Source organism: Amblyraja radiata, unplaced genomic scaffold (assembly GCF_010909765.2).
Source record: "Amblyraja radiata isolate CabotCenter1 unplaced genomic scaffold, sAmbRad1.1.pri scaffold_420_ctg1, whole genome shotgun sequence".
Taxonomy (NCBI): Eukaryota; Metazoa; Chordata; class Chondrichthyes; order Rajiformes; family Rajidae; genus Amblyraja; species Amblyraja radiata.
Window position 1 is genome coordinate 77,272 of NW_022630528.1, and position 20,200 is coordinate 97,471.

The following is a 20,200-nucleotide window of genomic DNA, read 5'->3' on the forward strand; positions in this document are numbered from 1 at the left end:
TCGTGTCACTCTGTCCATTTCTTCCTACAAAAAGTTAGAAATGCAGAGTCACTTACCTGCCGCTAGCTCGTCGGCTTTTCTCTTCTCCCATTCAAGGGGACGTCCTCCCCAGGTGTGACTCGTTGCAATGCGTGTAGCGACATGACACGTATGCGTCGTAAGCGGGGTTCTTCACGTAGTCACTCACCTGACTCCGAAGTAAAATCTGTCAATCAGTTCTACCCGCAAATGCTTTCAGATTAGATACTCAACCTATTAAGTGTGAATGATTTTTAAACATCACATTCTAGTGGAACAGACACTTCAAATGACATTACAGGAAGATCTGATAACGTTTGTGTTTCCTGAAGGATCAGTGCTGGTGTAATATGTAGATAACATTTTATCCTCTCCCAGCCTACAAGCATCCTAGGCTTGTGTCGGAAAGAAGGTCTGAAGAAGGGTCTCGACCCAAAACGTCATCCATTCCTTCTCTCCAGAGATGCTGCCTGTCCCACTGAGTTACTCCAGCAGTTTGTGTCTATCTAAGCATCTGAGTGACAGTTTTACCTTTTTACTGACTTTAATGGCTAAGGAAGATGGATTCACACCTCCCATTGCAAACGTGCACCAGCCACAGACCAGTTCCTGGACTCTAATGCATGTAACTATTGTAGACACAGGCCTTTGTGTGAAAAAGACACACTCAGGTTTCTATTAAATCTTTTCCCCCTCTCCTTGAACCTATGTCCTCTGTTTCTTGATTCCCTTGCTCAGGGCAAAAGACTCTGGGCTTTCACCTGATCTATTCCTCTTTGGATTTTATACACCACTATAAGATGACCTCTCATCCTCCTGCGCTCCAAGGAATCAAGTCCTAGCCTGCTCAACCTCTCTCTATAGCTTAGGCCCTCGGGCCCGGGCAACATTCCAGTAAATCTTCTGTGTACGCATTCCAGCTTGCAACATGTTTCATATGATGTGGGAAACTAAACTGAATGCATTATTGTAAATATGTGTCCTCAACAACATCTTATATAACTGCAACATGACCTCCCAACTTCTAAACTCAATACGCTGGCCTTCATCGGTCAATGTGCTGAAAGCCTTTTTGACCACCCTATCTAACTGTAATGCCATGTAAAGTCTGGAGGGGTGGTGAGGGAGCACTGCACTGTGGAAGGACTGGGGTGCGGGGAGGGGGGGTTGGGGGGGAGTGTCGGGGTGAAGATTGGTGGGTGTTGTGGTGAGGGTGCGGTTTAGGGTGGGGGCGAGGTCAGGGTGAGTGTGGGGGTGAGTGTGGGGATGAGGTTGGGGTGAGGGTGGGGGTGAGGGTGGGGGTGAGGTCGGGGGTGAGGGTGTGTGGATGTCGGGGTGAGGTTGGGGGTGAGGTCGGGGTGAGGTTGGGGGTGAAGTCGGGGTGAGGTTGGGGTGAGGTCGGGGTGAGGGTGTGTGGATGTTGGGGTGAGGTTGGGGGTGAGGGTGTGTGGATGTCGGGGTGAGGTCGGGGTGAGGATGTGTGGATGTCGGGGTGAGGATGGGGGTGAGGTTGGGGTGAGGTTGGGGTGGGGTCAGGGTGAGGATGGGGGTGAGTGTCTGGGTGAGGGTGGGGGTGAGGGTGTGTGGATGTCGGGGTGAGGTTGGGGGTGAGGTTGGGGGTGAGGATGGGGGTGAGTGTCTGGGTGAGGGTGGGGGTGAGGGTGTGTGGATGTCGGGGTGAGGTTGGGGGTGAGGTTGGGGGTGAGGGTGTGTGGATGTCGGGGTGAGGTTGGGGGTGAGGTTGTGGGTGAGGGTGTGTGGATGTCGGGGTGAGGTTGGGGGTGAGGTCGGGGTGAGGGTGCGTAGAATTAAAGGAATGTTTTTAGCCTTTAATTCTAAGGCTATAACCTCTAGTCCTAGAATCTCCCACCATTGTAAACATCCTCTCCATATCAAATCAAATCAAATCAAATCAACCTTTATTGTCATCTTGCAAAGCAACAGTTGTACAGTGCAAAATGAGAAGACGTTTCCCAGAGCATCGCACATGAAACTTAAAACATTTCACACATATTAACAATAAAAACAATCCACTCTATCCAAGCCTTTCACGTTTCAATGAGGTCCCCCCTCATTCTTCTAAACTCCAGCAAGTGCTGTTGTGTCTACAGGTACAGCTAGTGTTAGTGTGAGGTGATCGCTAGTTTGTGCGGCAGACAGGAAGCAAAGAGTAGGAGTAAACGGGTCCTTTTCACAATGGCGGGCAGTGACTAGTGGGGTACCACAAGGCTCAGCGCTGGCTGGGTCCCCAGATATTTACAATATATATTAATGATTTGGACGAGGGAATTGAATGCAACATCTCCAAGTTGTATTGTACTTCCGGTGGCACTGGTGCCAGTAGCCTCCACCTACAGCCTCCATCTTTTTGTTTATTTAGTTATGTTGATGTGTGTTTTTTGTGTTTTTTTGGTGTCTTTATGTGGGGGAAGAGGGCACGGTGCGGGGGATACCGTCCTTCAGCCGCTTCCTGGAGAGGATGCGATGCGTCCTCGCCCCCCCCCCCCCCCCCCCAGCAGCCTACCTACCTGGATTGGCGCGGCCTTTCCTGCCGGGATCGACCGGAGCTCCAGCAGCGGCGGGACAGCGCTGAAACATCGCGGGGCTGGCGATGCCTTACCGGGGGTCACCGTCTGGAGCCAGGATTGCTGGAGCTGCTGCATCAACATCCTGGAGCTGCGGTTTGTGGAGCTTTGCTCCCAACACGGGCGGCGCTGATTAACAGCGCGGGGTCCTGTGACTCTGCCCGGCTCGGCCTGCGGACTCGGGAGCTGCGGACTCCGGCTGCGGGAGGCGGCTGATCGGGAGGTCCGGGCCGCTGAGGAGGAGGATGTTCACCGTCGGGGATCGGCGTCGGCGTTCCACCAGCCCGGCGTGAGGGCCTGAACATCGGGCCACCCGGGGCGGCGACTGCGGGTGCTCGGAAGGCCCCGACCACGGGGAACAACTGGGAAGATCGGAGGGGAGGCTGGCTGGACTATGGTGCCTTCCTCACCTTGGTGCCACTGTGTTATGTTGTGTCGTGGACGTTCTGTGTTTGTGCTTTGTTTTTAATTCAATTTTATTTTTTAATATGTTTTATTATTTATTATTTATTTATTTTTATGATACTGACTGTAAGGAAAATTCATTTCGTTGTCTCTAATTGAGACAATGACAATAAATTGAATACAATACAATACAATACAAAGATGACACGAACCTGGGGGGCAGTGTTAGCTGGAGGAGGATGCTAGGAGGCTGCAAGGTGACTTGGATAGGTTGGGTGAGTGGGCAAATGCATGGCAGATGCAGTATAATGTGGATAAATGTGAGGTTATCCACTTTGGTGGCAAAAACAGGAATGTAGACTATTATCTGAATGGTGGCCGATTAGGAAAAGGGGAGATGCAACGAGACCTGGGTGTCATGGTACACCAGTCATTGAAAGTAGGCATGCAGGTGCAGCAGGCAGTGAAGAAAGCGAATGGTATGTTAACATTCATAGCAAAAGGATTTGAGTCTAGGAGTAGGGAGGTTCTACTGGTTATACAGGGTCTTGGTGAGACCACACCTGGAGTATTGCGTACAATTTTGGTCTCCTAATCTGAGGAAAGACATTCTTGCCATAGAGGCAGTACAGAGAAGGTTTACCAGACTGATTCCTGGGATGTCAGGACTTTCATATGAAGAAAGACTGGATAGACTCGGCTTGTACTCGCTAGAATTTAGAAGATTGAGAGGGGATCTTATAGAAACTTTCAAAATTCTTAAGGGGTTGGACATCCTAGATGCAGGAAAATTGTTCTCGATGTTGGGGAAGTCCAGAACAAGGGGTCACAGTTTAAGGATAAGGGGGAAATCTTTTAGGACCGAGATAAGAAAAACAATTTTCACACAGAGACTGGTGAATCTGTGGAATTCTCTGCCACAGAAGGTAGTTGAGGCCAGTTCATTGGCTATATTTAAGAGGGAGTTAGATGTAGCACTTGTGGCTAAAGGGATCAGGGGTTATGGAGATAAGGCAGGTACAGGATACTGAGTTGGATGATCAGCCATGATCATATTAAAAGGCGTTGCAGGCTCGAAGGGCCGAATGGCCTTCTCCTGCACCTATTTTCTGTTTCTATGTTACGAGTGAAAAGTGTAGCATCTCTTATTTCCACATACCTTAACTCCATCCGATCCCGCCTGGTCCAATCCCTCCCACCTATGTTCAAGACACCTGACACTCTCCGTCATCTCCGGCCATTCCATTCTCTAGGCCCTCACCCCCTCATCTTCACCATGGACGTCCATTCACTCTACACCTCCATCCCCCACCAGGATGGTCTCAAAGCCCTCCGGTTCTTCCTCGACCAGAGGAGCAACCTATACCCAGCCACTGACACTCTCCTCCGCCTAGCGGAGTTGGTCCTCACCCTCAATAACTTCACGTTTGACTCCTCCCTATTCGTTGTCTCTGTACTGTACACTGACAATGACAATTAAAATTGAATCTGAATCTGAATCTCCCATTTCCTCCAAATACAAGGCGTAGCTATGGGCACACGCATGGGCCCCAGCTACGCCTGCCTCTTTGTCGGGTACGTTGAACAATCCTTGTTCCATACGTACCAGGGCCCCATCCCTGACTTCTATCTCCGCTACATCGACGACTGCTTTGGTGCCACCTCCTGCACCTACACACTGACTGACTTCATCCACTTTACCACTAACTTCCATCCGGCACTCAAATACACCTGGACCATTTCCGACGCTTCCCTACCATTTCTTGACCTCACTATCTCCATTGCAGGTGATATTCTGACCGACATCCACTATAAACCCACTGACTCCCATTGCTATCTGGACTAAACTTCTTCCCACCCTGCTTCCTGTAAGGACTCCATCCCCTACTCCCAATTCCCCCATCTACGCCGCATCTGCTCCCAGGATGAGGTGTTCCATACTAGGGCATCGCAAATGTCCTAATTCTTCAGGGAACAGGTGTTCCCCACCCCTACTATAGATGAGGCTCGCACCAGGGTCTCTTCTATACCCCGTAACACTGCTCCCTCTCCCCATCCCCCCACTCGCAACAAGGGCAGAGTCCCCCTAGTCCTCACCTTTCACCCCACTAGCTGTCACATGCAACAAATATTCCTCCGTCATTTTCGCCACCTCCAACGTGACCCCACCACTCGCCACATCTTCCCATCTCCCCCCCCCGTGTTGGCTTTCCATAGAGACTACTCCCTCCGTAACTCCCTGGTCAATTCTTCCCGTCCCATCCGAACCACCCCCTCCCCGGGCACTTTCCCTTGCAACCACAAGAAATGCTACACTTGTCGCTTTACCTCCCCCCTTGACTCCATTCAAGGACTGTCGTTCCAGGTGCGACAGAGGTTCACCTGCACCTCCTCTAACCTCATCTATTGCATCCGCTGCTCCAGATGTCAGCTGATTTACATCGGTAAGACCAAGTGTAGGCTTGGCGATCGCTTCGCCCAACACCTCCGCTCGGTCCGCCTTATTTTTTTTATTTCAAAATAGACTTTATTCAAGTAATAAATATATACAATACGTGAACCGTGCAAAAAATTCATCCGACATTTTTGGAGGCTACACAAATTGTTCAATACAGTTTATTCATTTTTCAAATTCCACAAGTCTGTCCCCCACCCGTGCCACTCATGTGGCCCCCTGGCGTGGGATACCTTCCCTTGTTATGAGGGGTGTCTCCACCAAACCCTGCCCCCCATGTCCAGCAGCGGAAGGACCGTAGACTATGGTCCTCCCACACCGAGCCTTGGCGTTGGCTGCACCAAGCTTCAGCGAGTCCCTTAGCACGTACTCCTGCAGTCTGCAGCGGGCCAGTCGGCAACATTCCCTGACGGACATCTCGCTCTGCTGGGTGGTGAACAACGCTCGGGTAGACCAGAGAGCGTCTTTCATCGAGTTGATGCTGCTGGTGACTCAGCACTTCAACTCTCCCTCCCATTCCGAATCCGACCTTTCTGTCCTGGGCCTCCTCCATGGCCAGAGTGAGCACCACCGTAAATTGGAGGAGCAGCATCTCATATTTCGCTTGGGTAGTTTACACCCCAGCGGTATGAACATTGACTTCTCCAATTTCAGGTTGTCCCTACTTTCTCCTCCCCTTCTCAGCTCTCCCTCAGCCCACTGGCTCCACCTCTTCCTATCTTCTTCCACCTCCCCCACCCTCACATCAGTCTGAGGAAGGGTTTCGAACCGAAACATGGCCTATTTCCTTTGCTCCATAGATGCTGCCTCACCCACTGAGTTTCTCTAGCATTTGTGTCTACCTTCGATTTTTATACCTTTTGGTTTCACCATGTAGAAATTACAGCTGTGTTTATTCTAGTCCCCCCCCCCCCATTTCAGGGCACCATAATATTTGGGACACAGCAATGTCATGTCAATGAAAGTACTCAATAATAGACAAAAGACAATAGGTGCAGGAGTAGAGGCCATTCGGCCCTTTGTGATCATGGCTGGTCATCCCCAATCAGTACCCCGTTCCTGTCCTCCCCATATCCCTTGACTCCGCTATCTAGCTCTCTCTTGAAAGCATCCAGAGAACCTGCCTCCACCGCCCTCTGAGGCAGAGAATTCCACAGACTCACAACTCTCAGTGTGAAAAATGTTCTCCTCAGCTCAGTCCGAAATTGCCACAGATTCACAATTCTCTGGGCGGAAATGTTTCTCCTCATCTCAGTCCTAAATGGCCACAGATTCACAACTCTCTGGGAGGAAAGGTTTCTCCTCATCTCTGTTCTAAATGGTTTACCCCTTATTCTTAAACTGTGGCCCCTGCTTCTGGACTCCCCCAACATCGGGAACATGTTTCCTGTCTCTAGCGTGTCCAAACCCTTAAAAATCTTATATGTTTCAATAAGATTCCCTGTCATCCTTCCAAACTCCAGAGTATACAAGCCCAGCTGCTCCATTCTCTCAGCATATGACAATCCCGCCATCCCAGGAATTAACCTTGTAAACCAACGCTGCACTCCTTCAATAGCAAGAATGGCCTTCCTCAAATTTGGAGACCAAAACTGTACACAATACTCCAGATGAGGTCTCACCAGGGCCCTGAACAACTGCAGAAGGACCTCTTTGCTCCCATACTCGACTCCTCTTATTATAAAGGCAAACGTGCCATTCGCTTTCTTCACTGCCTGCTGTACCCCCATGCTTACTTTAATAGACTGATGAACAAGGACCCCCAGATCCTGTTGTACTTCCCCTTTTCCCAACGACGCCATTTAGAGCGTTATCATATTTAGAATTTTGTTGCATATCCTTTGCATGCATTGACTGCTTGAAGTCTGCGATTCATGGACATCACCAGTTGCTGGGTGTCTTCTCTGGTGATGCTCTGCCAGGCCTGCATTGCAGTCATCTTTAAGCTTATGCTTGTTTTGGGGGCTAGTCCCCTTCACCTTTCTCTTCAGCATATAAAAGGCATGTTCCATTGGGTTCAGATCGGGTGAAACAGCTCAGATGTTAAATGCAACAAATGCATCGCATTGGAATAACTTTGCACACTTCCACAAAGTTAAATGCAGCAAATGCGTTGCATTCAAGTAATATTCAAGTAATATTGCAAACCCCACTCCCCTCCTTTGCACACTCCCACAAAGTTAAATGCATTAAACGGGTCGAAGTTGGAGAGGGTCAAGAGCTACAAATTCCTGGGCGTGCAAATTCCCAAGGATCACTCCTGGTCCTGAGAACACTGATGCAATCATAAAGAAAGCTCATCAGTGCCTCTACTTCCTGAGAAGATTACGGAGAGTCGGTTTGTCAAAGAGGACTCTCTCTAAATTCTACAGGTGCACAGCAGAGAGCATGCTGACCAGTTGCATCGTGGCTTGGTTCGGCAACTTGAGTGCCCAGGAGAGGAAAAGACTCCAAAAAGCTGTAAATACTGCCCAGTCCATCATCGCATCTGACCTCCCTTCCATCGAGTGGATCTATCGCAGTCACTGCCTCAAAAAGGCTGCCAGCATCATCAAGGACCCACACCATCCTGGCCACACACTCATCTCCCCGCTACCTTCAGGTAGAAGGTACAGGAGCCTGAAATCTGCAACATCCAGGTGCAGGAATAGCCGCTTCCCCACAGCCATCATGATATTGAACTCAACTCAAACAAACTCTGAACATTAATAGCCCATTGCACATTATCTGCAAGGATCAGACGTTCCTATTGGCGTAGAGAGACGTTGCTCAACCGGGCGATGAGGCGGGACTTGCAGATGGCCGGAAGCGGCGGGTGATTGGAGGAGAGGTACGTCAGTCAGAGGTAGGGAGAAGGAACCATATAACCATATAACAATTACAGCACGGAAACAGGCCATCTCGACCCTTCTAGTCCGTGCCAAACACGTATTCTCCCCTAGTCCCATACACCTGCGCTCAGACCATAACCCTCCATTCATTTCCCATCCATATAATTATCCAATTTATTTTTAAATGATAAAAAAGAACCTGCCTCCACCACCTTCACTGGAAGCTCATTCCACACAGCCACCACTCTCTGAGTAAAGAAGTTCCGCCTCGTGTTACCCCTAAACTTCTGTCCCTTAATTCTCAAGTCATGTCCCCTTGTTTGAATCTTCCCTACTCTCACGGGGAAAAGCTTATCCACGTCAACTCTGTCTATCCCTCTCATCATTTTAAAGACCTCTATCAAGTCCCCCCTTAACCTTCTGCGCTCCAGAGAATAAAGACCTAACTTATTCAACCTTTCTCTGTAACTTAGTTGTTGAAACCCAGGCAACATTCTACTAAATCTCCTCTGTACTCTCTCTATTTTGTTGACATCCTTCATATAATTAGGCGACCAAAATTGTACACCATACTCCAGAATTGGCCTCACCAATGCCTTGTACAATTTTAACATTACATCCCAACTTCTATACTCAATGCTCTGATTTATAAAGGCCAGCACACCAAAAGCTTTCTTTACCACCCTATCTACATGAGATTCCACTTTCAGGGAACTGTGCAGTTATTCCCAGATTCCTCTTTTCACCTGCATTCTTCAATTCCCTACCATTTACCATGTACGTCCTATTTTGATTTGTCCTGCCAAGATGTAGCACCTCACACTTATCAGCATTGAACTCCATCTGCCATCTTTCAGCCCACTCTTCAACTGGCATAAATCTCTCTGTAGACTTTGAAAATCTACTTCATTATCCACAACCCCACCTATCTTAGTATCATCATGGATTTGAGTATAGGAGCAGGGAGGTTCTACTGCAGTTGTACAGGGTCTTGGTGAGACCACACCTGGAGTATTGCGTACAGTTTTGGTCTCCAAATCTTAGGAAGGACATTATTGCCATAGAGGGAGTGCAGAGAAGGTTCACCAGACTGATTCCTGGGATGTCAGGACTGTCTTATGAAGAAAGACTGGATAGACTTGGTTTATACTCTCTAGAATTTAGGAGATTGAGAGGGGATCTTATAGAAACTTACAAAATTCTTAAGGGGTTGGACAGGCTAGATGCAGGAAGATTGCTCCCGATGTTGGGGAAGTCCAGGACAAGGGGTCACAGCTTAAGGATAAGGGGGAAATCCTTTAAAACCGAGATGAGAAGAACTTTTTTCACACAGAGTGGTGAATCTCTGGAACTCTCTGCCACAGAGGGTAGTCGGGGCCAGTTCATTGGCTATATTTAAGAGGGAGTTAGATGTGGCCCTTGTGGCTAAGGGGATCAGAGGGTATGGAGAGAAGGCAGGTACGGGATACTGAGTTGGATGATCAGCCATGATCATATTGAATGGCGGTGCAGGCTCGAAGGGCCGAATGGCCTACTCCTGCACCTAATTTCTATGTTTCCATGTTTCTATCTGCATACTTACTATTTACCACACCATCATCCAGATCATTGATGTACATGACAAACAACAGTGGACCCAACACAGATCTCTGAGGCACCCCACTAGTCACTGGCCTCCAACCTGACAAACAACCATCCACCATTACTCTCTGGCATCTCCCATTCAGTCACTGTTGAATCCATCTTGCTACTCCACCATTAATACCCAACAATTGAACCTTCTTAACCAACCTTCCGTGAGGAATCTTGTCAAAGGCCTTATGAAGTCCATATAGACAACATCCACTGCTTTACCCTCATCAATTTCCCGAGTAACCTCTTCAAAAAATTCAAAAAGATTAGTCAAACATGACCTTCCAGGCACAAATCCATGTTGACTGTTCCTAATCAGACCCTGTTTATCCAGATGCTTATATATTATTATCCTTTCCATTAATTTGCCCACCACTGACATCAAACTAACAGGTCTATAATTGCTAGGTTTACTCTTAGACCCCTTTTTAAACAATGGAACAACATGCGCAGTACGCAAATCCTCCGGCACTATTCCCGTTTCTAATGACATTTGAAATATTTCTGTCACCCCTGCTATTTCTACACTAACTTCCCTCAATGTCCTTGGGAATATCCTGTCTGGTCCTGGAGACTTATCCACTTTTATATTTCTCAAAAGTGTCAGTACTTCCTCTTCTTTGAATCTCATAGTTTCCATAGCTACTCTACTTGTTTCCCATACCTCACATAATTCAATACCCTTCTCCTTAGTGAATACCGAAGAAAATAAATTGTTCAATATCTCCCCCATCTCTTTTGGCTCTGCAGCTAGCTGTCCACTCTGACTCTCTAATGGACCCATTTTATCCCTCGTTATCCTTTTGCTATTAATATATCTGTAGAAACCCTTTAGATTTACTTTCGCCTTACTTGCCAAAGCAACCTCATATCTTCTTTTAGCTTTTCTAATTTCTTTCTTAAGATTCGTTTTACATTCTTTATACTCCTCAAGCACCTCATTTACTCCATGCTGCCTATAATTATTGTAGATCTCTCTCTTTTTCCGAACCGTGTCCAATTTCCCTTGAAAACCAGGGCTCTTTCCAATTTTTACTATTTCCTTTCAACCGAACAGGGACATACAGATTCTGTACTCCTAAAATGTCACCTTTAAATGTCCTCCATTTCTCTTCCACATCTTTCCCATAAAACAAACTGTCCCAATTTACTCCTTTTAAATCCTTTCGCATCTCCTCAAAGTTAGCCTTTCTCCAATCAAATATCTCAACCCTAGGTCCAGTTCTGACCCTCTCCATAATTATATTGAAACTAATGGTATTGTGATCACTGGTCCCGAACTGTTCCCCAACGCATACCTCTGCCACCTGACCCGTCTCATTTCCTAACAGGAGGTCCAGCACCGCACCTTCTCTAGTAGGTACTTCTATGTATTGCTGCAAAAAGCTATCCTGCACACATTTTACAAACCTCAACCCATCCAGCCCATTTACAGAATGTGTTTCCCAGTCTATGTGTGGAAAATTGAAATCTCCCACAATCACTACCTTGTGCTTACTACTAATATCTGCTATCTCCTTACATATTTGCTCTTCCAATTCTCGATCCCCATTTGGCGGTCTATAATACACCCCTATAAGTGTTGCTACCCCTTTCCCATTTCTCAGTTCCACCCAAATAGCCTCCCTAGACGAGCTCTCTAATATAACCTGCCAAAGCACTGCTGTAATATCTTCCCTGATAAGCAATGCAACACCTCCACCTCTTGCCCCTCCAATTCTATCACACCTGAAGTAACAAAATCCTGGAATATTTAGTTTCCAATCACATCCCTCCTGCAACCATGTTTCACTGATCGCCACAACATCATACTTCCAGGTGTCAATCCAGGCTCTAAGTCATCCACCTTTCTTACAATGCTCCTAGCATTAAAATATACACATTTAAGAAACCCACCCTCTCTATTCTCTGTTTATTGTCTTTTTTTCTCTCTCCCCTACATTTTAGGTCAGAGTGCTACCATTCTCTGCCTCCTGCCTCACACACTGACTGCTAGCTTTCCCTATTTGAGTCCCTCCCCCCAACCATACAACCCACCCCCTTGTCTCTCTCTGGTCCGCGTTGCAGACAGGAGTGAGAGAGGGGGAGAAGGGAGAGAGAGGAGGGAGAGGGAGAGAGAGGAGTGTGGGCTGGGGGAGGGACGGGAAGGAGGGAAAGAGAAATTGAGGAGAGAAATTGAAGAATTGAGTGAAAATTGAGGAGAAATGAAGAATTGAGTGAAAATTGAGGAAATGAGATTGAGTGAAAGAATTGAGTGAGAAGGTGGGAGGAGGGAGGAGAGGAGAGAAGGAGAGGGAAAGGTAGAAGTAGGAGAGAGGAGAGAGAACAGAGAAAGGAGGGAGGGAGATGGAAAGATAGAGAAGAGAGATGGAGGGAGAGAGGTGAGGAGAGGAGCGGAGAGGGCAGAGAGAGATGGAGAGGGAAGATAAAGGAGAGAGAGAGGAGGGGAGAGAGAGAGGAGGGAGAGGGAAAGATAGAGGGAGAGGGATGGGAGAGAGAGGGATGAATTTTAAGGAATTGCAGTTTTCACTTTCGGAGCAGATTTGCAAGTTTGTCCCCAGCGTCTGAAGAAGGGGCTCAACCCAAAACGTTGCCTATTTCCCTTCTCTCCTTAGATGCTGCCTCACCCGCTGAGTTTCTCCAGCATTTGTGTCTACCACCTATTAAATTAACTTGTTAATTAACTTCAGCGTGGTGGCGGTCTTGCGTGCGCGAGTGAAGGGCGTGCGTGTGTGCGGGCACACAATACTCCAGGTGTGGTCTCACCAGGGCCCTGTACAACTGCAGAAGGACCTCTTTGCTCCTCTACTCAACTCCTCTTGTTATGAAGGCCAACAGGCCAAAACTGTACACAATACTCCAGATGTGGTCTCACCAGGGCCCTGTACAACTGCAGAAGGACATATTTGCTCCTGTACTCAACTCTTTCTCTGTTTTCTTCAGTGTCCTTTACAAATAAAATGAAAACATCTTTTACACTTTGTGGACAATTCGATGTTTGAATTATGTTCTTCAACCAGTTTAGTTTAGAGATACAGCGTGGAAACAGGCCCTTTGGTCCACCGAGTCCGTGCTGACCAACGATCGCTTGTTCACACGCTAATTTAGTTCAGAGATACGACGCGGAAACAGGCCCTTCGGCCCACCGAGTCCGTGCCGACCAGCGATCGCCGCATACTAACACTATCCTACACACGCACACACACACACTATGGCACAATTTACAATCTTTACCAGAAGCCAATTAACCTACAAACCCATACATCTATGGAGTGTGGTTGGAATCCGGAGTGCCCGGAGAAATCCCACACAGGTCACGGGGAGAGAACGTGCAAATTCCGTACAGACAACACCCGTGGTCGGGATCGAACCGTGGTCTCTGGCACCGTGAGGTGGCAACTCTACCGCTGGGCCACGTGATGACCAGAGGTGAATACTCTCCCGATCTCCCTACCTCTCTCTATCTCCCTCTCTCTATCCCTCCCTCTATCCCTCTCTCTTCCTCTCTCTCCCTCCCTCTCTCTCTCTCTCCCTTCCTCTCTCCCTTCCTCTCTCTCTCTCTCTCTTTCTCTCCCACTCTATCTCTCCCTCCCTCTCTCTCTCCCTCTCTCTCTCCCTCATACCTCTCTCTCCCCACCTCTCTCTCTATCTCTCTCTCTCTATCCCTCCCTCTATCCCTCTCCCTTCCTCTCTCTCTCCCTTCCTCTCTCTCTCTCTCTCTCTCTCTCCGACACACACATACACACACAGAGGGAGGGAAGGTGGGACAGAAGGAAGGAGAGTGGAAGAGAGCGATGAAAGAAGTCTGACTCATTCCTCAAAACTCTCCAAAATTCCCACCCCTTCTCTCTCTCTCTCTCTCTCTCATTTTCTCCCCCTTCTCCCCTCCTCTTATCTCTCTCCTCCTTCTCTCCTTCCTCCGCTCTCTCCCTCACCATCCGATATTTTACCCTTTCTCTCTCTCTCCAAAACATTCTCAAAACATTCTCAAAACTTTCCAACTCTCTTAGACTTTCTCTCCACTTACTCCCTCTCCCCCTCCCCCCCCCCGCTCCCTCCCCCCCTCTCCCTCCTTCTCTCCTTCCCCCTCTCCCTCCTTCTCTCCTTCCCCCTCTCCCCCCTTCTCTCCTTCCCCCTCTCCCCCCTTCTCTCCTTCCCCCTCTCCCTCCTTCTCTCCTTCCCCCTCTCCCTCCTTCTCTCCTTCCCCCTCTCCCCCCTTCTCTCCTTCCCCCTCTCCCCCCTTCTCTCCTTCCCCCTCTCCCCCCTTCTCTCCTTCCCCCTCTCCCTCCTTCTCTCCTTCCCCCTCTCCCTCCTTCTCTCCTTCCCCTTCTCTCCTTCCCCCTCTCCCCCCTTCTCTCCTTCCCCCTCTCCCTCCTTCTCTCCTTCCCCCTCTCCCTCCCTCCTTTCCCTTTTTCTCTCCATCCCACCATCACTGCACCAAAAACAAGGATAAAAAAGCCCCGGAAGCACAATTGCGGGTTTCGCGCTCCACCCGGAAGCCTGAGACCCGCCGTCCCGCTTTGCCAGCGGAAGTGCGCCGCTCTAAAGAGTCCCCCCTGCCTCCGGAAGCGCCTCTGTGGACGAGAGTTTCGCCATTCAACCGGAAGTGGTGCTGGAATCCAGCTGCAATAAAAACCAGATAAGGGTAAAAGCGCTGCCATGCAGCGGGAGAAGCAGCAATGCAGCCAGTGATGCATGCATTCCCATTAATGCAGAAGCGGAAGCATGCACAGGCGCTTGCAGGCCGATCCCCGCATTTTATAATTCACCCCATATTCACACTTAATGTGGCCCTTCTGGCCAATTCCTGTCTCATTTCCAAACCATTTGCCCCAAACCCGCCCCAAACTCACCAAGCCGACTTTGCGGGTCAACGGCGTGGAGTCCCTTCGGCCCATTCCTCCCTGCCAGCCCGCAGTTGGCATTGACTGAATCGGGTCTATGTTTGCCCAAATCCCCACTTGCAGACAGAGAGACAGAGAGAGTGCGAGAGAGGCAGAGAGAGAGACAGAGAGAGACACAGAGAGAGATACAGAGAGAGACAGAGAGAGACAGAGAGAGATACAGAGAGACAGAGAGAGGCAGAGAGACAGAGATAGACACAGAGATAGACAGAGAGACAGAGAGAGACAGAGAGAGAGACAGAGAGACAGAGATAGACACAGAGAGAGATACACAGAGAGAAACAGAGAGAGACAGAGAGAGACAGAGAGAGGCAGAGAGAGGCAGAGAGAGAGACAGAGAGACAGAGAGAGTGCGAGAGAGGCAGAGAGAGAGATAGAGAGACAGAGAGAGAGGCAGAGAGAGAGATAGAGAGACAGAGATAGACACAGAGAGAGATACAGAGAGAGACAGAGAGAGACAGAGGCAGAGAGAGGCAGAGAGAGAGACAGAGAGAGAGAGAGAGAGAGAGACATAGTGATACAGCGTGGAAACAGGCCCTTCGGCCCAACTTGCCACACCAGCCAACATGCCCCATCTACACTAGCCCCACCCCGACCAACATGCCCCATCTACACTAGCCCCACCCCGACCAACATGCCCCATCTACACTAGCCCCACCCCGCCCAACATGCCCCATCTACACTACTCACCCCGACCAACATGCCCCATCTACACTAGTCTCACCCCGACCAACATGCCCCATCTACACTAGCCCCACCCCGCCAAGATGCCCCATCTACACTAGTCCCACACCAGCCAACATGCCCCATCTACACTAGTCCTACCCCGACCAACATCCCCCATCTACACTAGCCCCACCCCGACCAACATGCCCCATCTACACTAGTCCCACCCCGACCAACGTGCCCCATCTACACTAGTCCCACCCCGACCAACATGCCCCATCTACACTAGTCCCACCCCGACCAACATGCCCCATCTACACTAGTCCCACCCCGCCCAACATGCCCCAACTACACTAGTCCCACACCAGCCAACATGCCCCATCTACACTAGCCCCACCCCGACCAACATGCCCCATCTACACTAGTCCCACCCCGACCAACATGCCCCATCTACACTAGTCCCACGCCGACCAACATGCCCCATCTACACTAGTCCCACCTCGACAGAGAGAGAGGCATACAGAGAGAGAAAGAGAGAGAGAGAGAGAGAGACATAGTGATACAGCGTGGAAACAGGCCCTTCGGCCCAAATTGCCACACCAGCCAACATGCCCCATCTTCATTAGTCCCACCCCGACCAACATGCCCCACCTACACTAGCCCATCCCCGACCAACAAATCCCATCTACACTAGTCTCACCCTGACCAACATGCCCCATCTACACTAGTCCCACACCAGCCAACATGCCCCATCTACACTAGCCCCACACCAGCCAACATGCCCCATCTACACTAGCCCCACCCCGACCAACATGCCCCATCTACACTAGTCCCACCCCAACCAACGTGCCCCAACTACACTAGTCCCACCCCGACCAACATGCCCCATCTACACTAGTCCCACCCCGACCAACATGCCCCATCTACACTAGTCCCACCCCGACCAACATGCCCCATCTACACTAGCCCCACCCCGACCAACATGCCCCATCTACACTAGTCCCACCCCGACCAACATGCCCCATCTACACTAGTCCCACCCCGACCAACATGCCCCATCTACACTAGTCCCACCCCGACCAACATGCCCCATCTACACTAGTCCCACCCCGACCAACATGCCCCATCTACACTAGCCCCACCCCGCCCAACCGGCCCCAACTACATTAGTCCCACCCCGACCAACATGCCCCATCTACACCAGTCTCACCCCGACCAACATGCCCCATCTACACTAGTCCCACCCCGACCAACATGCTTCATCTACACTAGTCCCACCCCGACCAACATGCCCCATCTACACTAGTCCCACCCCGACCAACATGCCCCATCTACACTAGTCCCACCCCGACCAACATGCCCCATCTACACTAGCCCCACCCCGCCCAACCTGCCCCAACTACACTAGTCCCACCCCGACCAACATGCCCCATCTACACTAGTCCCACCCTGACCAACATGCCCCAGCTACACTAGTCCCACCCTGACCAACATGCCCCATCTACACTATAACCATATAACATAAAAACATATAACAATTACAGCACGGAAACAGGCCATCTCGGCCCTACAAGTCCGCGCCGAACAATTTTTTTCCCTTAGTCCCTGCATGGTGCCTGCACTCATACCATAACCCTCCATTCCCTTCACATCCATATGCCTATCCAATTTATTCTTAAATGATACCAACGAACCTGCCGCCACCACTTCCCCTGGAAGCTCATTCCACACCGCTACCACTCTCTGAGTAAAGCAGTTCCCCCTCATGTTACCCCTAAACTTCTGTCCCTTAATTCTGAATTCATGTCCTCTTGTTTGAATCTTCCCTATTCTCAAAGGGAAAAGCTTGATCACATCAACTCTGTCTATCCCTCTCATCATTTTAAAGACCTCTATCAAGTCCCCCCTTAACCTTCTGCGCTCCAGAGAATAAAGACCTAACTTATTCAACCTATCTCTGTAACTTAGTTGTTGAAACCCAGGCAACATTCTAGTAAATCTCCTCTGTACTCTCTCTATTTTGTTGACATCCTTCCTATAATTGGGCGACCAAAACTGTACACCATACTCCAGATTTGGTCTCACCAATGCCTTGTACAATTTTAACATTACATCCCAGCTTCTATACTCAATGCTCTGATTTATAAAGGCCAGCATACTAAAAGCTTTCTTTACCACCCTATCTATATGATATTCCACCTTCAAGGAACTATGCACGGTTATTCCCAGATCCCTCTGTTCAACTGTATTCTTCAATTCCCTACCATTTATCATGTACGCCCTATTTTGATTTGTCCTGCCAAGGTGTAACACCTCACATTTATCAGCATTAAACTCCATCTGCCATCTTTCAGCCCATTTTTCCAAATGGCCTAAATCACTCTGTAGACTTTGGAAATCCTCTTCATGATCCACAACACCCCCTATCTTGGTATCATCTGCATACTTACTAATCCAATTTACCACCCCTTCATCCAGATCATTGATGTACATGACAAACAACAAAGGACCCAACACAGATCCCTGAGGCACCCCACTAGTCACCTGCCTCCAACCCGACAAACAGCCATCCACCATTACCCTCTGGCTTCTCCCATTCAGCCACTGCTGAATCCATCTTGCTATTCCTGCATTTATACCCAACAGTTTAACCTTCTTAACCAAGTCTTAACTAGTCCCAACCCGCCGAACATGCCCCATCTACACTAGTCCCACCCCGACCAACATGCCCCATCTACACTAGCCCCACCCCGACCAACAAATCCCATCTATACTAGTCCCACCCCGACAAACATGCCCCATCTACACTAGTCCCACCCCGACCAACATGCCCCAACTACACTAATGCCACCCCGACCATCATGTCCCATCTACACTAGTCCCACCTCGACCAACAAACCCCATCTACACTAGTCCCACCCCGACCAACATGACCCATCAACACTCATCCCACCCCGACCAACATGCCCCATCTACACTAGTCCCACCCCGACCAACACCTCAGCTACACAAGTCCCATCCCCGACCAACAAGCCCCATCAACACTAGTCCCACGCCGACCAACATGCCCCATCTACACCAGTCTCACCCCGACCAACATGCCCCATCTACACTAGTCCCACCCCGACCAACGTGCTCCAACTACACAAGTCTCACCCCGACAAACGTGCCCCATCTTCATTAGTCCCACCCCGACCAACATGCCCCATCTACACTAGTCTCACCCCGACCAACATGCCCCATCTACACTAGTCTCACCGCGACCAACATGCCCCAACTACACTAGGCTAACCCCAACAAACATGCCCCATCAACACTAGTCCCACGCCGACCAACATGCCCCATCTACACTAGTCCCACCCCGACCAACATGCCCCATCTACACTAGTCCCACCCCGACCAACATGCCCCATCTACAATAGCCCCACCCCGACCAACAAATCCCATCTAAGCTAGTCCCACCACGACCAACATGCCCCATCTACACTAGTCCCACCCCGACCAACATGCCCCAACTACACTAATCCCACCCCGACCATCATGTCCCATCTACACTAGTCCCACCTCGACCAACAAACCCCATCTACACTAGTCCCACCCCGACCAACACAACCCATCTACACTAGTCCCACCCCGACCAACATGCCCCATCTACACTAGTCCCAGCCCGGCCAACGCCCCATCTACACTAGTCCCACCCCGACCAACAAGCCCCATCTACACTAGTCCCACCCCGACCAACATGCCCCATCTACACTAGGCTAACCCCGACCAACATGTCTCATCTACACTAGTCCCACCCCGACCAACATGCCCCAACTACACTAGTCCCAACCCGACCAACATGCCCCATCAACACTAGTTCCACCCCGACCAACATGCCCCATCTACACTAGTCCCACCCCGACCAACATGCCCCATCTACACTAATCCCACCCCGACCAACATGCCCCATCTACACCAGACCCACCCCGACCAACATGCCCCATCTACACCAGACCCACCCCAAGCAACATGCCCCATCTACACTAGTCCCATCCCGACCACATGCCCCATCTACACTAGTCCCACCTCTACTCCCTCTTCACCCACGACTGCATCCCTAAGAACGGTGGTAGGACTGATCAGTGACAACGATGAGTCAGCCTACCGAGAGGAGGTCCAGCACCTGACAACCTGGTGTGCCAATAATAACCTCGTCCTCAACTCCAAGAAGACGAAGGAACTTATTGTCGACTTCAGGAAGGTCAGAGGGGGCAGACATACCCCCATCCACATAAACGGGACTGAGGTGGAGCGCATCTCCAGCTACAAATTCCTCGGGGTACACATCTCGGAGGATTTGTCCTGGTCCCTCAACACCTCCAAGCTGATCAAAAAGGCACAGCAACGCCTTTACTTCCTGAGGAGGCTCAAGAAAGCCCACCTGTCCCCCCAGATCCTGACCAACTTCTACAGGTGTACCATCGAGAGCATCCTGACCGCCTGCTTCACGGTATGGTACAGCAGCTGCACTGTTGCGGACAGGAAGGCACTACAACGGGTGGTGAAAACCGCGCAGCACATCAACGGTGCCCCGCTCCCTGCCATGGATGCCCTCCACCGAAAACGGTGTCTGAAACGAGCTGGGAAGATCATTAAAGACCCCTCCCACCCCAACCATGGACTGTTTGCCCTCCTCCCATCAGGGAGGCGGTACAGGAG

The 20,200-nt window shown here is 50.0% G+C and overlaps 1 long non-coding RNA gene across 1 annotated transcript; it reads left to right on the forward strand.

The window, feature by feature from the left end:
* The first annotated feature begins 345 nt into the window (after positions 1-345).
* On the forward strand, positions 346-14,773 carry LOC116969933. The gene is made up of 3 exons (XR_004410963.1): positions 346-355; positions 1,260-1,264; positions 14,571-14,773. It is a non-coding gene; the product is annotated as an uncharacterized LOC116969933 (long non-coding RNA).
* The last annotated feature ends 5,427 nt before the right edge of the window (positions 14,774-20,200 follow it).